Source organism: Camelus ferus, chromosome 6 (genome assembly GCF_009834535.1).
Source record: "Camelus ferus isolate YT-003-E chromosome 6, BCGSAC_Cfer_1.0, whole genome shotgun sequence".
Taxonomy (NCBI): domain Eukaryota; kingdom Metazoa; phylum Chordata; class Mammalia; order Artiodactyla; family Camelidae; genus Camelus; species Camelus ferus.
The window spans coordinates 44,020,836-44,048,654 of NC_045701.1; the positions used below are offsets into that span (position 1 = coordinate 44,020,836).

Below are 27,819 nucleotides of genomic sequence, written 5' to 3' on the forward strand. Positions count from 1 at the left end.
TTTAGATAAGGAAATTGAGGAAAAGAAGACCACGTAAGTTTCTTTAATAGCACAATTAATACTAAGTGGAGGATGGGGGTTTGATCCCAGGAGGTTTTGATCCAGAGCTTTTATTTTTAACTGCTGTACTATACTAGCCTATCTGAAATACTGCAAGCAAATTTTAACTATTTCTTTTTGTCTAATAGGTGCCTCTATAATTTAAAATAATACAGCACTATTTCTTGATTCATCAACTAAGGCAATAACTATTGATGACCTGCCATGAAAACTGAGGATTTAGTTCATTTATGCTACTCTTGTGCTACTCTACTCTCCTTCAAATTTTGTATGGTAATGTGTTATTGATGCTATTTCCTCTGTCTGCTACTCCAGTATACCTAAGCCTCTCTTACATTTTCCATTAACTTTTAGCAGTACCTCTTGTTTCCTTTTTAATAAAATAAGGGTATTATCACTCATTTCCTTTACTTCAACTCTTTCACCTTTTTTTTCTGCCTTTTGAACTTCTGTCAAATATCTATTGGCTTTAAAATTATCAAAGTTCATGATATTTGTATTTGATTTAAAGAAGGTAATATAACATTGTGGTTAAGAATGTAGTCATTGGAGCCAGGCCGCCTGGGTTTCAATCCAAGCTCTACCACATACTAACTGTATGAAGTTGGCAAGGTATTTAGTCTCTCTGTGCCTCACTTTCCTCAACTGTAAAATGGGGATAATAATGTTACTTATTTCACAGGATTATTATGATGATTAAGTGACTTAATATATGTAAAGGATTTAAAACAGGGCCTGCTACATATTGAATACTATGTGAATATTTGCTATGAGTGTTATCATAATTATTCTGTAATCATAATTAACTCTTCCATGCTTTCAGTTTATTTTAAGTTAAAATCAATAAACAACATTTAACTATTTAACTTATTACGATTACAATGCAGAACCAAGTAGTATACTGTAATTACATTTCTTTGTCTTAGGGTCCAAAGTCACAAGCAACAAGGTTTTTAGGATCAAAGTCAAATGGGTTATCTTTTCTCTTGTTCTGTATATTTTACACATTATATAATACTTTAATTTTATTTATAATTGGATAATTACTTTCTTATAGAGCCCTCCCCCACCCCACTAGAGTTTGTAATTACTTTTTTCCTTCTTATTGAGGAAAAAAAAGATATTCGCAAAATTATTTGGCTTTTCTGTTATGCTTGGTTATAAGAACTCACTTCTTTCTTGGACATAGTCCTTTCATGATCTATGGAAAGATAAAAAGGATAAATTGGAATGTCTCAAAATTAAATATTTTTGCTGTACAGAAGATACTTTTAGACAATGAAAAGGCAGGTTATACCTGGGAGAAAATGTTTGCAAATCATGTATTTTATAAAGAATGTATATCCTGACTGTATAACAAAATTTTAAATTTCAACAATAAGAAAACAGCCAACTATTTAAAAAAAGGACAAAATATCTGAATAGACACTTCGAACAGGATTCATGGATGGCAAATAACCATAACAAAAGATACTCAACAATATTTGTATATTTGTTAGAATGGTTAAGATTAAAAAAAAAACTGGTAATACCAAATGCTGGTGATCTCATGCTTGCTGGTGGGAATGCAAAATGGTGTAGCCACTTTGGGAAACAGTTTAGCAATTTCTTATAAAGTTAAATAAACATAGACTTACCACATGACCCAGCAATTGCACTCCTAGTTGTTTACCAAATTGATTTGAAAATGTGTGTTCACATAAAAGTCTAGATATGCCTTATCCACAATTGCTACCTATATTCATAATCATCACAAAATGGAAGCAACCAAGTTCTTCTATAGATGAATGGATAAACAAAAACGATGATACAGCCATACTGTTGGGTATTAATTAATGGAAAGCAGGAATGAACTATTAACTAGTGCTGCAACATGGATGTGTCTTAAGTGGATTTTGCTAAGTTAAAGAAGCCAGATTGAAAAGGCTACATACTAAATGATTCCATTCATATGGCCTTCTGGAAAGGGTGAAACGATAGGAATGGAAAGCAGATTAGTGGTTGTCAGGGAGTTGAGGAAGGGGGAGTGTTTGACTTGGGCAAGCACATGGGAGTTGTTAGGGTGATGAACTAAACTGTTGTAGTGAATGTATGATGCTATGCATTTTTTTAAATCCATAGAACTTTACAGCATAAAAAGGTTAATGTGTGCAAATTTTAAAACATCAGTCAGGAATTTGAGGGATCCCAGAATATAATGCAGATTGATAAAATAATCCAACAAATGTATTAGAAATGTGTATGACATAACCTCACTGAAGAAATGGGGAAACAGATGCTTGATTTGAATAACTTTGGAGAAGAATGCTTTGACTGGATGTGGTAAAACTGAATATAAAAGTACACATAAACACTGTACTCTGGTTGGTAAAGTTGTTTCTTGTAGGGGTATGGGTTAACAATTCTGAAACTGCTACACATGTATACTGGGAATGAACCAAGACCTGAACGTATGGTGGCTGATAGGAGCCAGGCTTCTCACTGTTGGAAAGGGAGATTGGACAGAAGCACGGGGCGGGGGTTGGGAGAGAGGAGGCTAGAATGAACAAAATAACTGACCAATACTCCTCAAAACTGTTAAGGTCATCAAAAATAAGGTCTGAGAAACTGTCACCAGAAAAAGATAAGAAAACATGATCACTAAGTATGGTATGGTATCCCGAATGGGGTCTGCAACAGAAAAAGGATATTAGGGATAAACTGGTGAAATCCAAGCTAAGTGTGTAGTTTATTTAGTATTAAAGTACCAGTGTTCATTCTCTAGTTGTGACAACTGAGCCATATAATGTAAGATGTTAATAGTAGGGAAAACTGGTACACAGGAACTCTCTGTGGTGATTTTTCTATAAATCAAACTATTCTAAAAAAGTTTAAGTAAAAAAAAAAAACCAGTAAACCACATTTAACTATCAAACTTATTATGATTGTGTAATACAGAACCAAATAGTTTATACTGTGATTATATTTCTTTGTCTCTGTGTCCAAAGTCATGATCCTAAAGAGAATGTTTTTAGGATCAAGGCCAAATAGATTTAATTTTTCTTCTACTACATAAATTTCTCAAAATTATCTAATACTTTAATTTTCTTTATAATTGAATCTTGACTTTCATATGTGGCTTTTTTTTCCCCTCTAGAGTTTAGAAGTACTGTTTTTTTTTTCTTTTGATTGACAATAAGATACCTTCATTGGGTTCTCAAAATGATGTGGTTTCTCTGTTGCACTCAGTTTTAAGAATGCACTCTCTTCTTGGAGACAGTCCTTTTAGAACCTTTTGTTTTAGTGTGGGATTTGTTGCTCTCTAGATCTGCTGCGTGATTGTTATTCTGGATGTTTCCTTCCCTGTGTTACTGGGTTAGATCTTCCATTTCCTAGATCCTATGTTTTATTTGTCCCTCACTTCATTTCACTGAACAGCATCCTTGATGTCTTCAGAACATTGCTTAGTAACAAATTTTCGGTTTCTTATGTGTCTGAAAATGTTTGTTTGACCTTTACAGTTGATGGACCTATGGATATAGAATTTTAAGTTCAAAATTCTAAACATTTTTCCCTCAGAACTTTGAAGGCAAGGGACATTGACTTCTAGCATTTTGTGTTTCTGCTGAGAAGCCTGATACCTGCTTATTTCTTACCTTCCTGGAAGCTTTTAAAATATTTTTCACATAAACTTCATGCTCAAAAAATCTTGAGAATGTATCCAGGTATGGATCTGATTTTTGTTCATCTGATTAGTGCCTGATATAGGGCTTTTCAATATAAAGACTTGTATTTTTCTTCAGCTTTCTGAAATTTTCTTCTATTATTTGATTATTTCCTCCCCTATATCTGCTTAATTTTCCCTGTCTGGAACTTCTGTTAGTTTGATGTTGAATCTTTTAGATTTGTTTTCCATTTCTTATATCTTTTGTTCTCCTATGTTTTCTTTTCTTTTGGCTGTATATTCTAAGAAATGCCCTGTCTTTATTTTCCAGTCCTCCTATTGAAATGTTTTCAGCTTGTTTATGAAGTTGATGAGCTCTTGGCTGAGGCAATGGGGGCAAAAGGGCCTTGTGTCTCTCTTATCCTGCCCCAGGCTAACCTAGACTTGTTCATAAGACAGTTGTGGGGATATAAGCAAGGTAAGCAGAACTGGAAGGACTTTTGAGGTACAGACTTAGAACTGGTTTAGAACTTAACAGTGTCACTTCTGTTGGACGCTTTTGGCCAAAACAAGTCTTAAAGCCAGCCCAGATTCAAAGAATAGGGGAATTGACTACACCTTTTGATGGGAAGAGCTACAAAGTCATATTGCAAAGGATATTAATTCAAAGAGGGGTAGGGAATTATGTTTCGCTATCCTGTCTAGGGAATTGATATGATACACTGTCCTCTTAAGTATTATTTCACTTTTAGAAAAAAAGTTTTATAATCTCCTTTATATGTGTGTCTATGTGTATATCTGTAGAAACTGTGTATATAGTTTCATATTGTCAAAGAAACCAGAACTGGATGTGTTAACGTGGTAAAAGCAGATTTTATTCAGGAGCATTTCTGTAGCAGAGAAGATACCTCAGTATAGAAATGTGCTCAATTCTGAATAAAGCAGGAATAAGTGGGGATTTATGGCCAAGGAGCATGCTGGGGGAGAGTGGATGGAAAATTACTAAGAAGAAACATCAGGGGTAGGAGGGATTCTGGTGAAAAACCAACTTGACAGAATTCTTGCTGAAAGCAGGCTGGGTGATTAGATACTGAGTATAGGTGATTGATGCAAAGCTGACTTAGGATTTTTGTTAAAACTGTGTGGTACAAAGATGAACATGGAAGGCCAGAGGTTGAAGCTTAGTGGAGAAGAGGGTTCAGAGGAGCTTGATTAAGCTGTTTGGTCAAGGAGAGTGTCTTTCTATATATATATATCAAAAACTCTGTGAATTTCTCAATATTTAAAATATTTCTTAAGATTCTGTTTGTGAAGATTTTAACTTGAGGAAATGAAAAATTGTATACAGCTTGTATGTTGGAAAATTTCCTACAGACTATTATGATTTTCTCCCTTTGGAAAAAATTCTATATATAGAATTTAGACAGTGTGTTTTTATTTCAGATACATGAAAAATGGTCAGTGAGGCCTACTTAGAAGAACATTTTGATTTCTCAACTTTTTTTCTTTTTTTGGCCATCATTTATTCTCTCTTAGTAAGATAGAACATTTGAATAGTAAGTAGACTCTACTTATCTGGCTGCATTTTGGGAGGAAGCTGGCAAATAAGAAATAATCCTCTACTTTTGATGCAACAACCTTGGGAAGGACAGTCCGGTGAAAAGCAGGCTTTTCTCTGAAGTCTGAGCTGGGGTTTGGGGAGCACTGTTATAAAATGTCCAAGCCCTCATCTAGGGGTGTTGGATGCTGTTACATCCAACATGTGTAGATGTGCTCTGAGATCTACCCATACTCCTTCAGCTCACCCCAGGGCAAGAAATTCAGGGATCTTCGTATGTGACCCATAATTTATGAGGATACAATGCCCATCAGCCATATCTATCTCAAGTGGAAGAGTACATGGATATGACCCTACATGTGACAAAGGGAGGTTGAGGATAGTCATAATAACAATAATATCTGCTCCTTTAGTATGTGCCAAACACTTCTTTCAGCTCCCTCTGAAACTCGGTATGCCTCTAATCAGACTTAGCTGTTCTCTTAAAACCTGGTTCTGTTCTAGTGTCCCCTTTCTTAATAAGTGGAATCACCATCCATTCTGTTTCTTTAATCAGAAACCAACTGCCTGTCTTTGAGAGCTCCCTCACCCTCACTCCCCATATGCTAGGCAGAGCCAAGTTCTGTCAGTTTTACTTTCTAAATATCTCTGCAATTCATCCTTTTTTCTTTCTGCTGCTACCACGCTAGTCCATAATCTGGCATAGATTACTATCCAAGATTCTATTCATAAGTACCACTGCAATAGTATTTTACAATAACTTCATACCTCCATCCTTTCAACTCCTCCCATCCCCAACACATCAGAAGTTCATTCTTCATGCTACAACTTCATTTTATATGCAAATCTGGTCATATCCTCTTCTATGTGAAAAGTATCTGTAACTTTTTCTGGCTCTTAAGATGGAGACCACAATTCTTACCATGGCCTACAAGGAAATGCTGTTAATGTTGAGACTTGAGAAATGTATAAATGTGTGGAATAGCCAGGCAGTTTCTAATATGGCATATTTTTGAACTTATACACTTAAGGACCTATAGTTGAGATGATGTTCTCATGGATTGATGATTAGTCAGTGAGACAAACAGGTTTAACACAGATTGATAGATTTGTAAAATTAGTAGACATTTTAAATTGCTCATTATTTGTGTATTGCAAATACCTGTTTTCCTATGTTCATCCTTTTTATCCCCCAGCTTTATTGAGATATACTTGACATATAACATTGCATAAGTTTAAAGTATACAGTGTGAAGTTTGATACACATATGTATTGCAAAATGACTACCACAGTAGGGCTACTAAACACCTTTATCACCTTACATGATTTTTATTTTTTTGTGTTTGGTGAGAACTTAATAAGATCTACTCTTTTAGTAACGTTCAAATATATAATACAGCATTGTTAGCTGTAGTCATCATGCTATATGTTAGATCCCCAGAACTTATTCGTCTTATAACTGTAAGTTTGTACTTTTTTTTTATCAACATCTTCCCATTTCCCCCACCTCGAAGCTCCTGGCAACAACTGTTCTACTCTGTTTCTATTTGTTGCTCTTTTTTTTTTTTTTTTTTAAGATTCCACATATAAGTGAGGTCATACATTATCTGTCTTTCTCTGACTTATGTCACTTAACATAATGCCATCAAGAACTGTCCATTTTATTGAAAATGGCAGGATTTCCTTCTATCTCATGGCTGAGTAGTATCCGTGTGTGTGTGTGTATAACATTTTCTTTATTCATCCATTGATAGATGCCTAGGTTGTTTCCATATCTTGGCTATTGTGCATAGTGCTGCGATGAACGTGGTGGGTACAGATTTCTCTTTGGGTTCCTGATTTCATGTCTCTTGGATGTATACTCAGGAGTGTGATTGCTGGCCTGTATCATAGTTCTATGGTTAATTTTTTTAGGAACTTACCTACTGTTTTCCAAAGTGGCTCTATACCAGTCTACATTCCCACCAATAGTGCACAAGGGTTCCCTTTTCTCCATATGCCTGCCAACACTTTTCTTTTTGATAATAGCCCATTCAGATGTGAGGTGATAGCTCATTTTTGTTGTAATTTGCATTTCCCTGATGATTAGTGATGTTGAGCATCTTTTCATGTACCTGTTAGCCATTTTTTTATATATCTTTTTTTTGAAAAATATCTATTCAGTTTCCCTACCCATTTTTAAATTGGATGGTTTGGTTTTTTGCTGTTGAATTGTATGTGTCCTTGTATATTTTGGATATTAACCATTTATGGGATATGTGGTTTGCAAATATTGTCTCACATTCCGTAGATTGCCTTTTCTTTTTGTTGATTTTTCTTTTGCAGTGCAGAAGATTAATGTAATCTCATTTATTTATTTTTGCTTTTGTTGCTTTTTGATGTCATATCCATAGAATCATTACCAAGATCAATGTCAAGGGGCTTTTCCTCTATGTTTTATTCTAAAAATTGTACAGTTTCAGGTTTTAGTTTAACATTCTTTTTTTGTCATTAAACCACTTGCCTCCAAAATGAGTGTTGCAGTTCTGTGAGGTGTTTTAGGGAGGTTTTGTAGAAAATAGATTAGTTTTGGAGAATCTTTAAACTGTATGATGTAGAATAGGCTTTGTAGCAGGTGGCCAGTGTCATAGTTTGCAATATTCTCTTCCTTTCCCCCAACCTCCTCCTACCCAGATCACTATCCAAGCACAATTGCCTTTATTTTTTCTGCATGTCTGTCCTTTTTGTCAGTATCCAAAATATATTTACTTGCTCCTGAGAATAGATTACACAAGATACTAATCTACCTGTCCAAGTGGTAAATGTTGTAAATAGAAGACCTTCAGACGTTTCTGAACAAAGGAAAATGATCTTGACTTGTTTTCTTTTGGATAGAATGGAGAACTTTTAATTTATTTTTTGTGGAGTCTTTTTGGTTGTATTGGATTTCTCTGTGGGCAATTTTGAGATAAAGAAACTAGTACATACGTTATAAGCACATAAGGATTCTGCTACCTAACTGCCTATAAGATTTTACCTAAATATTTCCATTTTAAAAAGGCTGTTAAATAGAGCCTCTAAAATAAATAATTAAAAGATAATGTAAATTTCAAAGTAGATTAATGTACCATGTTGATAAATGGGACTTTTCCTCTCCCTTCTGATTTTGGGCTGTCTCACAGTTGAGAACAGAGCCTGGAGATTCTAAATACATGGGTACTACCCAATCTGTGTAGAACTTGTTATGGCCACAGTCCCTTCCTAGGAAGAGCTTCTAGGCAGTTTCTTGCACATGATGGCTCTTTGCACTGCCACATGACTCTGCCAACTCATCTACAGCTGATTGGTGATTGCTGAACTCAGTACTCCATCCCACCAGCTGTAGCCAGGCCAGGGGCATACAGGATACTGCCATGAAGGCACCCCCCACATAGGGGAAATGGCCATTTGCTGGTCAGTGAGATTCTTTCTTTCTTTAAGTTGTTGTTATTGTTATTTTTAAACAGAAGTTACAGTGATATAGGCAGTTGATTCCAGGAGCAAGAATCAAAAAACATAAGTTAATAACTGAGTTACATCAGTGTTGAAACAATAAAATAAGAGATCCACCTGCTAGAGCTGCCTGAATCCAAATCTTAAATTTGTTTTTCATCTGATCAGGTTCTATTTAAGTTTCATATAAGCTTGTTTTCAAGTATAAGTGAGATTTATCCTACTGGAAATAGTGCTCATGGTTTGTCAGTTTATGAGAGACATTTTTTCCACTTCCATTCTTCATACATATCTTCTTATCTGAGTGGCTGCAGTTATTGCACTAGTAATTCTATTTGAAATTTCCACTATAATTCTTGTCCACTTGAGCTTTAAGAACTGACAGCATCTCAGTTGCCATCATGACTCCTTAGGCACAGGGAGTACAGTTAGATTTTGTATCTGTCAGGAAAAAAAGACTTGGTAAGATAATGTTTATTTTATAGAGTAATAATCTTTTCTCTAAATGTTGTTCTCAGTTCTTTTCCAAAAATTGTCATTGCCAAATAAAAATCTTTATTTCTAAGGAGAAAACATGTAATAGACAGTCAGGATTTCATATTGAATTCATGTTATTGGCTTCCTGGGTGAAATAGGAGATTAAAGTGTGGTTATATAGAAATGTAGTAGGTTGAAGTAGAGAGAGAATGAGAATGAGAATGAGAGACAGGAAGAGAGGAGAGAGATGTTGAGAATATGAGAGAGTACAGCCCTCTTTTCCAGTTTATGATTTCTCCACCATGAATCTGAGTGGATAATCTAGCCTATATAAATAACTGCAGGTCTCACTAAATTTCTGTATATTTCCTGGAAAGAAATTTATTTGAGTTCTCATGATCACCACCACTTCTACCTGTTAAGTAGATACTGGAGTTAGGATGCCTCAGGCCAAACATCTCTTTAGGCAGGGACACAGCTCCACTCATCACCAGACAAGCTGACTAAAGACTTTCTGAGCCCACAGCTACCTCTAAACATGCCCCTAGACATGGCTGCAGAACACACATTCTTTTCAAGTGCACATGGAACGTTCTCCAGAATAGATCACATGCTTGGCCACAATGTAAATTTAGGAAAATTGAAATCAAGTGAAGCATCTTTTCTGCCCACAATGCTATGAGGCTAGAAACCAACTACAGGGAAAAAACTGTAAAAAACACAAACATGTGGAAGCTAAACAGTATACTAGTGAACAACCAAAGGATTTCTGAAGAAATCAAAGAGGAAATACAAAAATACATAGAGACAAATAAAAATGAAAACATGGTGATCTAAAACCTATGGGACACAGCAAAAGCAGTTCTAAGAGGAAAGTTAATAGTGATGCAAGCTTCCCTCAGGAAACAAGAAAAATCTTAAATAAACAACCTAGCTTTACACCTAAAGTGACTAAATAAAGAAGAGCAAATAAAACCCAAAGTTAATAGAAGGAAAGAAACCATAAAGATCAGAACAGAAATAAATGAAATACAGGCTAAAAAACAATAGAAAAAATCAGTGAAACTAAAAGATAGTTCTTTGAAAAAATAAACAAAATTGATAAACCTTTAGCCAGACTCGTCAAGAAAAAAAGAGGCCCCAAATCAATAAAATCAGAAATAAAAAAGGAGAAATTAAACTGACACCACAGAAATACAAAGGATCGTAAGAGACTACCATGAGCAATTATACACCAATAAAATGGACAACCTAGAAGAAATGGACAAATTCTTAAGTAGATACTGGGGAAAACCTTCTCTCTCTCTGAGGTAAAAGTTGGGATGTGCCATTCAGAAATACAGAATGTGCAGGGAACCCCAGCCCGACCTGGCTGCTCCAGTTGAGAGCTTTTCTTGCTTTTTTTCCTGGTAGCTTTTCTGTCAGGTACCACCAAAGTGGCACCTTTTGACAGCCTCTGTGTCAGCACCTCTTGCTATTCCTTCTTATGTCAGATTCTCATCATAGGCACCTTTAACAGTTGTAGTTCTTCACAGTCCCTTATGATTCCCAGTTGCGGTTACTCCCCATGGCTAGCTTCTGGTAGTGTTACAGCTGATGACCCCAGGCCTCTTGCTTCCTTCCATAGAAATATTGTCTGTTCCCGGCCTTGCTTTTAACCTCATCTCTCACCAGTTACTTCCTTTCTGCTCTCCCATCTCTGGACTCATTCATACCAATGTACTTGTGATTTTCCAAATAGAACTCACTGTTTGATACCTGCTCCTCTTCATGTCAGCCCCCAACTTTGACTGCAGGATTGGTTTTCTGTGATTTACCAGGTGGAATTAACCACTGCCTCCTTTGTGCCCTCATCTATACTCTAAACTTCTATTATAGCATCTGTAATTCTTTGCTGTTGTTTATGTCTCCCTTAAGTGGAGCAGAAATGAGTCATATCCACAAAGCCCTGTACAAATTATAGGTTCTTAAGCAAAATAAATAGCTGTTCTTTTAAGCCACCAAATTTTGGGGTAATTTGTTATGCAATCATAGAAACTGAATTAGATCTTGGTATATGGAAGTGGGGTGCCATGTAACAGAAACCTAAAAATGTAGCTGTGACTGAGGCTAAACTAGACAGGACTAGACAGTGAGCAGAAGGTGGGATGACCTTGAAGAATTTGTTTTTGGAAGCTTGATGCCCCTCAAGGAGATATCAGGGAAAGTTTAAAGGGAAGTGAAAAAAATATCATTGGGAACTGGAGGAAAGATGTTTGTTATGTAATAGCAGAAAGCTTAGCAACGTTGTCATTTACAGTGATGTGGCAAATAGAAAATAGTTATAATGAATTGTATGATAAAGATATTTCCAGGGATATATGAAGGTGTTGTCTGGCTATTTCTTACTACTTATAGTAAAATTGATAGGAGAAAGTGCAGTAGTGTCAAGGCTTGTGTCTTCCAAAATTCATGTGTTAAATCTTAATGCCCAGTGTGATGATATTAGGAGATGGAGCCATTGGGAGGTGCTTAGGTCATAAGGGTGGAGCCCTCGTGAATGGGACTAGTGTTCTTATAAAAGGGACCCCCAACAGAGCTCCTAGCCCTTTCTACCATGAAAGAACACAGTGAGAAGTTGGCAGTCTGCAACCCAGAAGAGGTTACCAGAACCTAACCTAACCAGCTGGCATACTGATCTTGGACTTCCAGCCTCCAGGACTATGAAGAATAAATTTTGTGGTTTATAAGCCATCAAGTGTCTGGCATTTTGCTAATAGTAGTCTGATCAGACTAAGAGAGAGAAGCTAATAAAAGAATTGTTAATATAAAGGAACCAGAACTCCCTGAGTTTGGAAATAAAATTGTTTTTCAGTTTTTCCAAGTTTCAGACAATTTTCAAATTAAGAAAAGTGTTATGGAAAGAGATCAAATCTAGAATATTGTGAGACAACATGGTTTAACCATGAAACCAAGGGAGTGATTGTAAAACTCTTAATAAAGGGATCAGGAAACTTAATGTCATGCCTCACAAAGGCAAACTGTCCCTCTAAGGGTCTTGAGGACACGTCATGCCTCACAGACCTCCTTTATTAAACGAAAAGGTCCTCTAAGAATTTTAAGAGATTTGTCCCCCAGGACCCTTAGAGGAAGCTCAAGGATTTATACTGAAATTTATAGGTGTGATTTTAGTCTAATGGAATGGATTTTAAGTTTAAGTTGATTCACAAGAAATCTATACAGTTAAGAGAAAGGCTTTATTTTTTAGAGCAGTTTGAGGTTCACAACAAAATTCATCAGAAAGCACTGAGAGTTCCCACATACCTCCTTGTCCCTCTCATGTACCATAGTAGTACCTTTGGTGAAAGTTGATGAACCTACATTGGCACATCATTATCTCCTGGTTTATAGTTCACACTAGGATTCACTGTTGATGTGAACCCTGTAGGTTTGGACAAATGTGTAATGACATATATCTGCTATTACAGGCCTTTAAAATCCTCTATGCTGTGCCTATTCCATGCCTCCCCCAGCGTCTGACAACCATTAATCTTTTTATTGCCTCCATAATTTTGCCTTTCCCAGAGTGTCATATAGTTGGAGTCATACAGTATGTAACCTTTTCAGGTTGGCTTCTTTCACTTAGTAATACGCATTTAAGCTTCCTCCATGTCTTTTCATGGCTTGATAGCTCTTATCTTTTCAGTGCAGAATAATAGTCCATTGTCTGGATGGTTTATTTATCCATTCACCTACTGAAGGACATCTCCGTTGTTTCTAAGGTTTGGCAATTATGAATAAAGCTACTGAAACCACCTGTGTGCAAGTTTTTGTGTGAGCATAAGTTTTTAACTCCTTTGGGTTAATACCAGGGAGGATGATGGCTGGATCATATTATAAGTGTATATATAATTTTGTAAGAAGCTGTCAGTTGTCTTCCAAAGTGGCTGTACCATTTTGCATTCCCACCATCCTGTGAATGAGAGTTCCTGTTACTCCACATCCACAGCAGCATTTGGTGGTGTCAGTTTTCTGGATTTTGGCCGTTCTAATAGATATGTCGTGTATATCGTTTTAACTTGAATTTCCCTAATAATGTATGATGTTGAGCGTCTTTTCATATGCTTATTTGCTGTCTGTGTATCTGCTTTGGTAGGCATCTGTTTAGCTCTTTTGCCTATTTTTAAATTAGCTTGTTCATTTTCTTACTGTTGCGTTTTCAGATTTTTTGATATATTTTAATTGAACTCCTCCTAACACAATTGGAAGCCCACCTGCTGCTGTCAAAGCCTCTTCTCCAAGGTTTGCCTCCAAAGGTTAGGAGCAGGGAGAGTAAATAACTTAGTTACAATACTATTGAGAAGAAAAATAATACTGCTATTTGTAAAAAATCTTTTTCAGAAGGAATGCTTTTCCAATAAAATTTTAAAAAGAAAAAAGAATTCCTTGTATATTTTAGGTAACAGTCTTTTATCAGATATGTTTTTTTTTTTACTAATATTTTCTCCCAGTCTGTAGTTTATCTTCTTATTCTCTTGATCCACAAAGGATTATATCAGCTTGGACTGAAAGGCACAGAGAGTACAAAATGAAAAGAGGCTTTTGGATTCCAAACGTCTATCGGCAGGGAGTGTGCTAAGTACTTGTCTACTTAACATGAACCGACAGCCCAGGGTGGGGAGCCATGAGCCACAGAGAATCATTCCCAAGCAGTACAACTGAGTTGTAATAGAGAAACTAGCAGCATGTACCCAGCTGGATTTCAGGCTTTTAATGGACCAGTAACTGCTATCTCCTTCCCTCCTTTCTGAATGGGAGTGTCCATAGGAGTTAACAATGCCTGCTCTACTACTGTGTATTTGTGTTTGTGGAGGCAGATAACTTATCTTTTTTGTTTACAGCTCTTCAAATCAAGAAGAACTATACTCAGTGGGCTGTGTTTAAGGAACTATACTCAAGAAGTTTGTCCGTACCTGGACCTCAAACCTCAGCCTGATTGATATTACGAGTATTGGAGTGATGGAATGAGTTTATTTTGCATGTAGGAGGGATGTGAATTGCTGTGGCCAGAAGGTGGATTGTGGTATGCTATAATTTTGAAAACTGATTCCAACAATATTTATGGTCCTGCATACTCTTTTAGAACCTTGCTACTTCCCAGCAAGACACTGGGTTTAATTCCCTTCTCCTTGAACCTGGTCTGGGCTTTGCACTGATTAGTAGAATTGGAGAAAGTGATACTGTATGACTCCAAGGCTAGGTTATAACAGATGGCACTGCTTCTGCCTGTCTCTCTCAAGATGCTTACTTTTAAAACTTAGCCACCATGGTGTGAAGCCTAGGTTGCATACAGAAGCCATGTATAGGCATTCTGGCGCCAGCCAAGATCTCATCTGACAGCCTCAACCACCAGACATGTTAGTATCTTAGTCTTTGAGCCACACCAGCTGATGCTGACTGGAACAGAGGTGAGCTATCCTCTCCAAGGCCTGTCCAAACTGCAGATTCATGAACAAAAAAATATTATTGATTTAGGTTAATAAATATTAGGGTAATTTATAAAATATAGTCTTAGTAACTGAAAAAATTAGAAAGGGTTATAGTTTTGAGTTTATTTTTAAACTAAGTTTGGTAATAAAGCTATGTGGGCTTCATGAAATGAATTGGGAAACATTTCATCTTTTTATTTGGTACGGAATAATTAAAAATAATATTATAATTACTTGTTTCTTTAAAGTTAGGTAGAACTCAGATTTAAAGGTCCTTTGTGTATATTATTATCTAAAATAATAGTCACCTTTCCAGTATCCTCTTTGCTAATTAGTCAGTTTGGGTTTTCTACTTGGTTTACTTTGGGTTATCTGTATTTTCTAGGAAATCATACATTTCTTCTGTTTCTAGTCTTGCTAATTTTTTGTCTTAAATTCTTAAGCAGGAGCTATAAAGGGTATGTGTGTGTGTATGTGTATATGAGTATTTTATTAATCTTTAAAATAACATCTTTTGGAATTATATATTAATTCTTCTTCTCTTTTCCTGTATCATAGATTATGTCTCTTATCCATTTATTTCTCATATTTTGTTTTGGTTAATTCTGTGCTTTAAAAAAAACCTTAAATATAATGTTTCTGCACTTTTAGTCATTTATCTTCATAATGAAAATATTTAGGGATATAATTTTAGTCTAATTATGGCTTTGGCTATGTTATGTAAATTTTTATACATTTACCTTTTCAATAATTTCTAGAGTTTGTGATTTTTCTCTTTGATTAGGAATTAATTTTTAAGTCATTAAGATGTTTCAAACCATTTAAAAATTAGTTCTTATATTACTGAATTATGACTAGTGACTGTGGCCTATAATATGTTTACTTTTAAATACTTCTTATGGTTTGCTTTGTGGAAATTTTTATAAATCTTGGAGCAAATTAAAATGTCAATTTTCTCATTGAGTGAAGATTCCATACTGTCTTAGTTCAGGCTGCGAAAACAAAAATATCATAGTCTGCATGGGTAGCTTAGACAACAAAAATTTATTTCTCACAGTTTGGAGGCTGGAGCAAGAGAGCTCTCTGAGATTTCTTTTATAAGGGCAATAATCCCATTCCTTAGGGCTCCACTCTCATGATATAATCACCACAAAGGCCCCCACCTCCTAATACCATCACACAGGGATTTAGGATTTCAACATATGAATTTTGGAGGGACACAAACATTCAGTCCATAATATTCTGCCCATGACCTTCCAAAACTCATATTCTCACATGCAGAACACATCCATCCATTCCAACAGCTCCCAAAATTTTAACTCATTTTCAGCATTGTCTCTAACATCTGAAGTTCAAAGTCTTCATTGCATCTTCATTGCAAAGTTCAAAGCATCAGGCGAAGAAGATTATTCTCAACTCTTAAAGGTTAATGGAATTTGCTGCATTAGGTTTTGCATTTACTTGGGAGACTGTCATCCTTTCTTTTTCCCTCCTTCTCCCTTTTGGAATGAGAATGTCTATCCTTTGCCTGTCCCACCATTGTATTTGGAACTTTGGAACTCCTGACTGCTTATGATAAAAGAGAGAAATGATTTGAAGATGGAATTGTTAAGCAAAAAGGAACTAGAACTTAAAGATTTGAGAAATTCCCAGCCTATCTATATTACAAAATAAGAAAGCATTCTTGGAAGAGAATACTAAAGATGACTCCTTCAATACTTTGCATAGAAATCTCCTCAGCTAAACATCCAGTTTCACTGCTTGCAAGTTCTACCTTCTACAGAACACTAGAACATGAAATCAAGTCAACCAGGTTGCCACTTTATAGTAAGGATCACCTTTTCTCTAGTTTCCAATAACATGTTCCTCATTTCCATCTGAGACCTCATCATAATGGCCTCTGTGGTCCATATTTCTGCCAACATTCTGCTCAGGATTACTTAAATATTCTCTAAGAAGACTGAGGTTTTCTCTCCAGGTCTCCTCTTTTCTTTCTGAACCCTCACTGTAATTATCCTTAATGTTCATATTTCTAGCATGCCCCTCTGAACTCTTCTAGCCACTACCGATTAACCAGTGGCAAAGTCATTTCCACTTTTTAAGGTATTTATTATGGCAGCATCCCACTCTCAATACTAAAATCTGTAGCAGTCAAGGTTCTCCAGAGAAACAGAACCTCTGGAGGCTGAGAAGTCCCATTATCTGCTGTCTGCAAGGTGGAGATCTAAGGAAGCCAGTGGTGTAATCCAGTCTGAGTCTGAAGGGTGGAGAACCAGAGGAGCCAGTGGTGTAAATTCTACTTCTAGGGCAGGAGAGGATGAGATGAGATGTCAGCTCAAACAGGGAAGCAGGAAAAAAGGAGAAAATCCCTTCCTTCTCCACTTTTTTATTCTGTTTAGTCCCTCTATTAATAAATTGGAATATGTCCGTCCACACTGGGGAAGGCAGTCCAGTGAGTCCAGCAAGTCAAATGCTACTCTCATCCAGAAACACCCTCCTAGACACGCCTGGAAATAAAGTTTAATGTGGGTACCCCATGGCCAGTGAAATTTACACATAAAATTAACCACCATACTTATAAACATAGAAAAAAGTCTTTGAAACAAAACTATAGAAGATGAATTTAAGAAGAGTCACTCTGGAGATCTGCTTGAATTAGTCAATTGGAAAAATCAAGAGGAAGAACTATCTTAAAACTAAGAACAAATACATACAGATAAATAAATTATAACAAAGACATTCAGTTAAAGGTTCATTTTCCACATACCATTTCTGTGGACATTACTGGAGCCTGTGCATCATCAAAATAATGGTGTACGTCAAGGAAGAAGAAAACAATTGAGAGAGCAGGATCCAAAACAAAAGAGAGACAAAGGAATTTACTGAGTGCTGGTGAAGAGACCCACCAAATGACAGCTGTGCAGCAGGCATGGAATTGAATCAGTCTAGATTCAAACAGGTCAGAAGGCTCAAGGAGATGAAATTAATAAAATGCCTAATGGGTTTGAGTGTCTTGAGAAGAGATTTACACAAGCTTTGGAGAATATGGGGAAAAATTAATGTTATTAGCACAGAAAAGTAAAAAAGAGAAAAAAATAATTCTTAACTAGGGAAAATAATCATAGTACACATGATTCAGGTATCATAGTATTTACAAGGTCAATATGAATAATGGATTTTATCTAAACAATGGTTATGTATCCTGTAGTATGATCCTGTGGTATCAATACCACAGGCCTCGAGAAGGGCTGGCTAGAGGGGTAGCATGAGGAGAAAGACTAGGAAAAAAATGGATATTGGCCTATCGTAACATGATAAGATTTTGGAAGAACAAGGGAACCCAGGTGTGTGTATGTGTGTGTGTGTGTGTGTGTGTGTGGAGAATGATGGTTATATGTGAAAGAGAGCTAAAATCTCATCTTTTGTAATAAATATTATCAGGAGATAGTAATACCTATAACTGAAAGTCAGTAAGAATGTAAGACTGTAAGAGTGTTATTTATAGATTAGGGGTAAATACCAAAAACCAGCAGGAAGAGTTGAAAGCAATTGCCTTCAAGGGTGAGTAATTTGAAATGTGTGCGGCCTTATGTACTTCATAATAAGTCTTATAAAGTTTTAAATGATGCACGTGTGTAATTTTGCTAAAAATAAAGCCCCCCAAAACCTAAATAAAAAATAAAAGGAAATAATGAGAGAAGACAGAGACTTGATAGATCCAGGAGATATAAGGAAGAGTTCTACAGGGTTTTTAAAAAAAAAAAAAGGAGAGAGAGAAAATAGTAAGAACTCATTAGAAGAAACACCTAAGTCTGCATCTCGAAGGGTACCCCACTGCCTCACTGCAACTGAAGTTTGCTAGCATTGATGAGAAAAATAACTATATAATAGGAATACCCCTATAAGATTTTCAAAATCCAGGGGTAACAATAAAATCATACTGGGTTCCAGATAGAGAAAACAAGTTACTTGCGAAGGAAAAAAAAAAAAAAACAAAAAAACCAAACTGAGATTGAATTTCCTGCATTCAATTTTGGAGGCTAGAAGATGGTAGGATAATGTCAATGGACTAGTGAGAGAATTATACGCCATGAATCCTATGCAAGACCAAGCTGTCAGTCACCTGCCAGGGAAAGAGAGATTTGCAGATGTTTGAGGAGTCAGAGATTAAAGAAGTCTTAGTATTCTCTACTAACCAATAAAAGGGTTTGAACAGTGACTGTAGGATATAGGAAGATAAAAAAGAGAGGAAGTAGTGGTAAGCAATGAAGTTGGCAGATATACACATGGTCCAGTCTCACTGGGTAATGACTGACTGTTGAAAAATGCTTATTGTAAGTTCTAAAGAAGTATTTTTTTCCACCTTTCATCTTGAAAATTTTCGAAATAAGAATTTGAAAGACTTTTATCTAGATTCACCAATTTCTCTTGCAGTATATCTCTTCTAATTCAAAAATACTACTTTATAAATGGCTCATTCTAGGGCAAGAAGAGTAGAAGGTGAGCTTGCATTATTTTAATATGACAGAAAGCAAGGAAGTGCTTTAAGATGAATGGAGACATGTCAAAAGGACAGAGAGTGCATACAGAAGATTTATTGGGGGGTGCCTTTTGGAAAAACACCCGTAAGGGAGTGAACAAAGCAGGACTGGAAGAGGGGGAAGTTGAACTGTGATGCAGTTCATCTTCTGCATTATGAGCTCTGGACCTGAGATGGCTGTTCAGAATTGTTCTGAATTGGGTCAAGGGGGCTGGCTCTTGTGCCCTTCATGGTCCGGTCATTTGATTTGGACTTTCCTGGAAAGGGGGCATACCCTCAGTTGAGGAACCTCCCTTCAATTGAGGGAAATTTCTGGTGAGATAGCAGTTGTGAGTTGCCTCATGCAACTTTCTTGTACTTGGGAAAGAGTGCCTGAGTCCTGAATAAAGTCCTGAGAAGCGCATTCTCACAATCCCTACTATCATCTGTTTGTTTCATGTAATAAGTTCACCCCATCTGGGCATAGCTCCTCCAGGATTATGGTTGGTCTTCTAGAAATACAAGAGGAAGAGAAGTAGGACTTACCCCAGTTTTTCTCTCTGCCGCTGGTCCTGGGATCACAACTAATATTCATTGTGTCCTCCTGCAGCCAATTCTAGATTTCCTCTTACTCTTGGCCGATGCCTCTGCTGATTTGGGCGGATTACCTGAGGTCTCTGAGTCCCTCATAACAGAGAGTTCTGAAGCCCAATCCTTATGCTTACCATAGTCTCTAAGCTATGGCTATTTGTCCGTTTGTTGTCAAAATTAGGCAAAGGAGTATGAAAGGACAGATACCTTTCACATGTATCCTTCATACGACAAACACATGTTTGTCATCTGGGTGTCCCCGTGCTTGTGTGACAGAAGTTCTGCTTCTTCCTGATGACCAAGGTCAGTTACTCCTGCCAGATTGGTGACTCCTTTCCTTGCCCTCTGGTTTCTTGGCCCAAGGTGCTTGAACCAGCTGGCAGTTGTAACTTAAGGTTTAATGGGCTGTGTTTCTTGGTGAGAACAAGACCTCTAGGTTCATAGAACCTAGCATTGCAGGGAAGGGGAGTATAAATTTCTAAATGGGTCACTGGGAATGTTGGCAGTTGAGGCCATTCCTGCTTCCTCCCCTTTGTTTCCTGCCTGCATGTGTGTTACTTATTACAGATGCAGTACTAGAATGGTGTTTTAGAGTATAACTGCATCCTGGAGGAGGGTGTCCTGTGCTCACCTGGTATCGTCTGCAAGGGGTGCCTCAGCCATGCCTTTAGAATGCCCTTCCACTGCTCCCTCAGACTGGCAGCTTCTGAATGCTGCAGCGTGCAGTAGGACCAATGGATTTGGTCTGTGCTTACATCTCCTTTGCTATAAAGAGGGTCCCTTGGTCTGAAGCAATGTTATGTAGGATATAAAGTGAACTAGAAACATTGTTAGGTCTCAGATAGGTGCTGGTTACTGCCTATTGGTCAGGAAGGGCAAATTTGTTCCTGTAATATGTGTTGTTTCTGGTCAAAGTGAATCACTTCCCCTTCCAGAGTGGAAAGTGCCCAGTGTAATTAGTTTACAGTGTCTGGTTGATCTTTTTGAGGGAATGTGCCATACTGGGGGCTCAGCTTTGGTTTCTATTGCTGACAAGTTGGATAATCTTCTGTGGCAGTTAGCTCGATCAACCTTGGTGAGGGGGAGCGTACTGTTGGGCCCACGCATAGCCTCTGTCCCTGCTACCATGGCTACGTTGTCCACTGTGCCAGCACTAAGGTGATCAATGACAGAAGCTGGATGATGTCAGCATGTTAGTATTCTATATACTTGGTTCTTTAGTGCCTCTTCCATGGTGGGATATTCTCTGATGGGTATTAATATGTGATGCAAAGATCCTCACACTTTGTGCCTACTCCCACAGGCCTGTCTTCATGCCCTGTTCCAAGGAAAACCAGTTAAGAGACTTAATAATCATTTAGATGAAGTTAAAGAGGCTCTGAGCTACCATAGTGGCAGTGAGAATATAAATAAAATTTCTATCTGAGCAATATCTCAGGTTTGTGGCATTTTGGAGACTCTGAGTTTTTCAATCTGATTAGATGGATCAGAAATTCATTTTAATTGAGGCAAATTTAGGAAAAAGTTGGTCTGTAGATGGGACAGACACATTTTGTTTTAGAAATCCTGGTCTGGAACTCAAGAAAGAGGTCAGAATTAGAGACAAACACATAGCCATGTCGTAAGGCTACCCACTTCACAACTAAGACCTTCAGGGAAGAGTTTATTTGCTCTAATTCACCCTTCACAGTGCTCAGCTTGGTTATTGGGGGATCGGGAGTATGAGAGAACAAACAACAGCAGCAAAGGCTACAGGGAAATTAATTCAGTCAGGTTTAAAATTTAGGCTTATGTGAGAATGTAAACATTTCCTTTCAGCAGTGTTTAATGTCTTAGTGTAGCTGCCCAGAGTCTCAGCTTCTCTAAGATGGCACCTGAGTGTGTAGTGGAGGGGTAGCCTCTGTGATGGTATGCTTGACGGAGGAGGGATTCTCCGATTCACATGTTGTCTCAAGGTTCCTCTGGTCACCATGGTTATGTCCTTTGTTGGTTGCTGCTCGCCCTGCCAGCATTTAGACTCCTCTCCTGCAGTTTGGTCATAGCCTAGTGATGTCTCCCGGCTGACAAGGCTCATGGTGTTAGAGATCCCCCTTGAAGTCTGGCTGTGAGTTGGAGTCAGTTCAGCTTGGCTGATCCTCACTGTCAGCTAGCCAACCCTCTGTCTAGGTCCTCTGGGGCTCACCTGTGCCAGCCTTGGGGAGGCTAAGCTCAGAGCCCTTATCTGACAGGGCTCAACTGCAAAGTTTTTACCACTGTATTTTAATACTTTCTTGTTTACTTGCCTTTTAATTTGTTGAGTATTTGTCACTGCCCACCCTTCCCTTCTAATATACACTAGAATATCAACTCATGATAATGGGGAACTTGTTAGTTTTGTTCACTGCTCAATCACAAACTCCAAGGTAAGTACCTGTCACACGGCCGGCCCTTAATAGATTTTTTGTTAAGTCAGTGAAGAAGGATGGAAATAACAGATGAAATCCCGAAGGAGGAGTATGTCAACTGAGGACAAGATGAGGACTAAACTGTTTAGTACATCTTCTACCTTCTATCTCAGAGGTAGAAAGCAGAAGAGGTTCCAGGGAAGGAAGCTGAAAAGAGCTGATTAAGAGAAGTATGAAGAGGATAGAGTGCAGAAGATTGGGAAAAGCATGTTCAGTGCAGTAATCACTTTACTGTGACTGTCTGAGTCTCTAGAATTTAACTGGGAGTAACTGAATTTGACAAGTCTATTGATTATTGGTAATTTGAGGGAAAGCAGTATTAAGAGAAGAGTCTGGGAGAACTCAGATCTCAAGGAATTGTGCCATAGAAGGGAGAAGAGTATTGTGAAGTCTTTAATGAAAATTAATGGTGAAGGTAAGAAGAAATTAGGATGTCACTGGGCTCTTCAGAAATAGGACTCAAAGAGGGCTCTTTTCACTCCAAGAAAGAAGAAACTTGATGTTTTGATCTGTAGGGAGAAACTGGTGGAAGGTAAGAGGAGGAAAAGTGAAGAAAGAGATGGTTTGTGAGTTGAAGTCTCAGAACTTAACTGGGAAAGGATGAGATCAACCTTAGAATAGAAAGCAATGAGGAAAGAGGAATGGATGGAAAATAGTCTGAGGGAAATGGGAAGAACACAAAAGAATTTACATCAAATTTTGCTTAGTGAAATAGGTGTCCGGATCATCTGCTGAGAATGCGTGTGTACAGAACCCTGTGAGAATTGGCTCCCTACATCCTACACTTCTTTTGCACATTCTTTGACTCTATTTTGACTGAAGGTAAGTGACTATGCTCCCTTGAAGTGCCACTCCTAAGAGTTCTGAAGGAGAGAGCTCTTTAGTTCTTGTTCATACTCAGATAGGAGAGTGGGTGACATGAGGATCTCAATAGATTTCAAACTCAATTCTGTTTGTGATCCTGGGTTATTTAACTAATATGGATAGTTCAAATAATACAAGTTTCAGATTCCTTTATACCTCAGCAATGCTGACTCATTATCAAATAAAATTTATTTACTCTGAATGTTTCCTCTTAGTTGGTCCTCATAACTGATGAGAGTCCATCGCTATCTTATTTTAGAGTTTCCTATGAAAATGAAGAGTTTATGGATTATATACTGATGGGAAAGATACCCGCTGAGGTAACTGAATATTTGTTCTTTATTCTGCTGATTTCATATGTATGAATTTTGTAAAATGTGAGGGTTTTTTTAGACAATGTAAAAGCACATATATAAGGAAGTACATAATGTGCATATCTAGAGTTAAAACAATTAAAATTATTTTGAACGAGTTAAAGTTCATGTGGAGTGATACTTGCTTTGCCTATGCTTTTAGATTGTCATTAATTTATGTAGTTACCATAGACTTACTGGCTACAGTGTGTAAGTTCTGTTTCAGGTGCTGGCAATATAAATGCACAAAAGATACAGTCTCTGAATTTTAAGGAGTTTATGGTCTGGTTATAGGAGACAGATATTGTAATAAAATAAGTACAATAGTACTTTGTATGTGCTAAGAAAAAAATATGTACAGGATGGAGTAGGGAGTGGTCAATTTCTGCCTCAGAATGGTGGGAACCTGCTGTCAGGGAAGGTTTTTACTGATGAAATGGTGCCTGAATCTTGAAAGATAAGAGAAGTTTTTTTGTTAAGTTTGCCGTTAGATAATATGAAGTCTTGGAGGACAAAGAACCTCATCTCATACAAGTTTGTGTTCTGGCACAAGGGAAGAATTTGCCAGTAAATGAAAAACTCTAAGGCTTCCAAACAATTCCAGGTTTGAAACTATAATGAAGATATATTTTTTTCAAATACCAATAGGTGGCAATATAACCCCATGAAAAAGGACTGATCACCAAAAGCTGAAAATGACTTTACTGAATTTCCAAATCTGGTAGTGAAGGTGTTCTGGGTTAAAAATGGATGAGAAAAAGCGAGTTTGAAATTTTTTTTTCTCAGCAGGTCAGCTTTTCCTTGAATAAGCCAATGTCTGGTCCCCCGACCCCCACCAACCCCGCTGCTTCCCATTCATCCTGAGCCCAGAGATCACCATAAAATTGACGTGGACATTTCTTTCTTTCTTTTTTTTTTTTTTTTTTTTAACATTTTTTATTGATTTATAATCATTTTACAATGTTGTGTCAAATTCCAGTGTTCAGCACAATTTTTCAGTCATTCATGGACATATACACACTCATTGTCACATTTGACGTGGACATCTCTTATTCCAAGGCCTGTGGGAGTCTGAAGCCCTTCTCAAGATTTCTGCACTGCACTGACCCAGAAACAAAACTGAACTCCCTGCCTGAAATCCATTTAAAGCCCATTCATATAAAATATTCATCAGTTTAAGAGCCTTTAGTGAAGATTTAGGGAAAGGATAACAGCAGAGTTTACACAGCAACAGTGCAAATAAGCTCAAATGAATCAGGCAGCCTCCCAGGTCTCAGAATGTCCTCTGGCCACCCACCATCATGGAGTTTCACTGAATTAGTTTGTTTCAGCTCTTCATTATCTGGTTGGCTTCTCTTTTTTCCCTTCTTGGCCTTGGAACTTCAAATTTTTCTCCCTCTCTCCCTGTCCCCTCTCCCTCTTCATTTCTTTCCCATTTCTTTGTCTCCTTTCCTTGCCTCTTCCTCTCCTTCCCTTTTCTCTCTCCTGGTCTCCTGCCCCAATACCCACCAAGGTGCTCTATGGTAGAGGGCCCTTCACTCTGTGTGATCCCCCCTTCCTTGAAGGCAGTAGTAGCAGTTTATTACTTTGAAACAGAAAGTAAATTTCTGTCTCAATTTTTCTGTTTTCAGTATAATAAAAATATTTTTAAAAACATGCCCTGCAGATATATTTTTTTAAACTGTGATCATGGTTTTCAGTTGGTGATTGCAGGTTGTTTTTTTTTTCCCTAAAGCAGGGTGATGTTAAGTGAGCTTGTTAGGGTTCTCTGCTCCTCCCTCCATCTTCCGTGTGCCTAGAAAATAAACCCGTTTTTTCCATGATCTGTCATATTTGCATTGTTTGCCACTGATGGGGTTTTTTTCATAGGTCTCTTCGTCTGTGCAACTCAACGTGATCCCAGAATTAGGGCCAGTTAGGAAACTGTGATTGGTCTGCTATAGGGGACCACATTTTTCTCCCTAAACTTTTATTATAAAAATATTCAATATAAATAATATTTAAAAGAATTGTCGACTGTCACCTAGATTCTATGATTGTTAACATTCTGTTATATTTGCCTTTTGTCCATCTATCTTATTGTTCGATGCAGTTCAAAGTAAGTTGCCGGCATAAGTTCACTTCACTCCTAGACATTTTAGCATGCATGTAATTCGAGTTTAATATTTGTTTTCACTTCTTTTTCTTTTTTGAGGTAAAATTTATGTAGCAGTGATTTTCAAACCTTAAATATACCATTAGATAAGTTCTGATTAATGCAAAAGCCTGGGTTACCTAAACCTCTGTCAAGGTATAGAAAATTTCCATAAAGGATTTATTGGTTAGCTTTTCCAGACACAAGGATTGTATAATAGTTAAATTCTAGACTTTTCCAGGTCTGAGTACACTATTGGTGAGAAATTACTTATTATAAGGGACTTAAAAATTTTGAGGGGGGAGGATAGTTAAGTTTGTTTGTTTTAATAGAGGCACTGGGGATTGAACCCAGGACCTAATGCATGCTAAGCATGCACTCTCCCACTGAGCTGTACCCCCCACCCCCGCCCAGTATAAGGGATTTTAAGTGAGTGTTACTTTATAGGTGCAGAAACACCTCTCAGATTAAGGTCTGCGTCTGTGCTTTTTGTTATTTCAGTTTGATCTCAGTGACTTTACAAGTAAGCAGAAACACTCAGAGGTGAAATGGTCAGTGCTTGTGAGTTAAGAGCAGGAACTAGGTCTGTTTTTTGAGATGTATCTCAACTACCTGGGATGCTTTATACCTTTGGCACTCAGTAAATACTTGTTGTTGCCACACTATCTGCTATAAAAATTTACAGGGTCTATTTTATACCTATTGCTTGTGCACCTAGAAAATAATCACGGGACCGTAGAAGTCAAAGCCGTGGAGAGGGTTGCACATCTTTCTCAGCTGTTCGTCAGTACTTGAGTAAGGTTAAAAGCACAGGATGTGATACTGAGCTTCTCAAGGGCCCAGAGGTAAAGGAAAAAAGAAGGGCAGCTAAATTCAGACAGAACAGCACTGAGGTTCCAGGAGTAGAGACCTGGATTCTGAGTTTTCTTATGCTTCCTGTTAGAGTTAAGACCCAGTGCTTGACCTTCACAAGGCCTTCAGGTGCTTGCAGGTGAGTAGTCACTGCTCCTTGAAGGTGCATATATGTAAAAATCCTGATACATGCTTATAGGAAGGAATATATAGCAAAACAGTGGCATGTTATTTTATTAAATTAAAGTTATAGTCAAGGAATTTAGGTATCTGTTAAATACTACGCCCAAATGTCAACACCCCTAATGCCCACAAGGCACATTACAAACCATTGCTTGCCATTCTTTGTTTTTAAGTTGATTCCTGCTTCACTGACTTAAAGTAAATATGCAGAGTGAAATCTCTCTAGATTGCTGTCTGGGTCCAGATCTTTTTCTTCCCAGATGGAAATTTTCTCCAGAAGAAATAACAGTAGTATTTTGGTCAGTGTTCAGTTTTGGAGACTAAAACTCACTCTAACTAGTTTAAACAGAAAGAAATTCATCACAGAGTATTATATGGCTCGCAGATTGTAGGTTGGATTTCCAGGAATGGTTCCCAGCCCCACACTGCTGTTGCTTTTACCCCAAGCAGGACGCTGTAGTATCAGAAAGACACCACCAAAACTATCAGCTCCAGAGCCCTGCGATGAGCAGACTATAGTCTGCCAAGTTAGGAAGCTGCTGTTACAGACTGTGCCACTGTTGTTCCAGGCCACACCAACAAAAGTGGATGCCAAAGTCAAGTTTAACATCTGATCATAGGAATGTAAATAAAACCTAGTACCCTAGGTACAAAGGATTGGGACATAGTTTTTAGGTTTTTTAGATTCAGCATATTAGAAGGAGTTAAGGACATGTACTGAATGAGCCATTTCAATGTCGACTGGAAATATCTAATATTTGGAGAGTTTACCAAGAAGGCTCCTCTGAACATTCTTCCTCCCATGGAGGCACCAACTGTATAGCTACATTCTAAGAAATTCCCTCTGGAAAAAACTCAACTAGCTAAGCAGTTCCTACGTATCAGGCAGATGAGAAATACAAAATGGGTAGGAAAGGCTGAGACACATTCTCACTGTCAATTTACAGTGAATAAATGAGCAAAGGTGGTTAAGTCTCTGATGATACCTATAGTAGACACCTCATGTGATAACTCCAATGTCTAACTCAGAAGAGTTGCCCATTACCTGGAATAATCTCCAACATGTGCAGTGAGTAACCAGTGACCACATCTGTTTAGTGTCCTTGACTTCTTGTCTGTCACTGACTTATCCAGGAGGGTTTACCTGATCCAATCTTGGTCAATCAGATTCTTTCTCTCAAGACTTTAAAATTTGAATTGAG

At 37.5% G+C, this 27,819-nt stretch overlaps 1 long non-coding RNA gene across 15 annotated transcripts in view; it reads left to right on the forward strand.

Moving 5' to 3' along the window:
• LOC116664242 overlaps positions 1-27,819 on the forward strand; it is a 546,043-nt gene that overhangs the window by 693 nt on the left and 517,531 nt on the right. For 14 of the 15 annotated variants that reach the window (XR_004320658.1, XR_004320649.1, XR_004320646.1 and 11 more), the window contains exons 2-4: positions 189-333; positions 14,090-23,053; positions 23,355-23,415. This is a non-coding gene — a long non-coding RNA (uncharacterized LOC116664242). The remainder of the gene's footprint in view (positions 1-188; positions 334-14,089; positions 23,054-23,354; positions 23,416-27,819) is intronic. The other variant, XR_004320647.1, reaches the window with a different exon arrangement.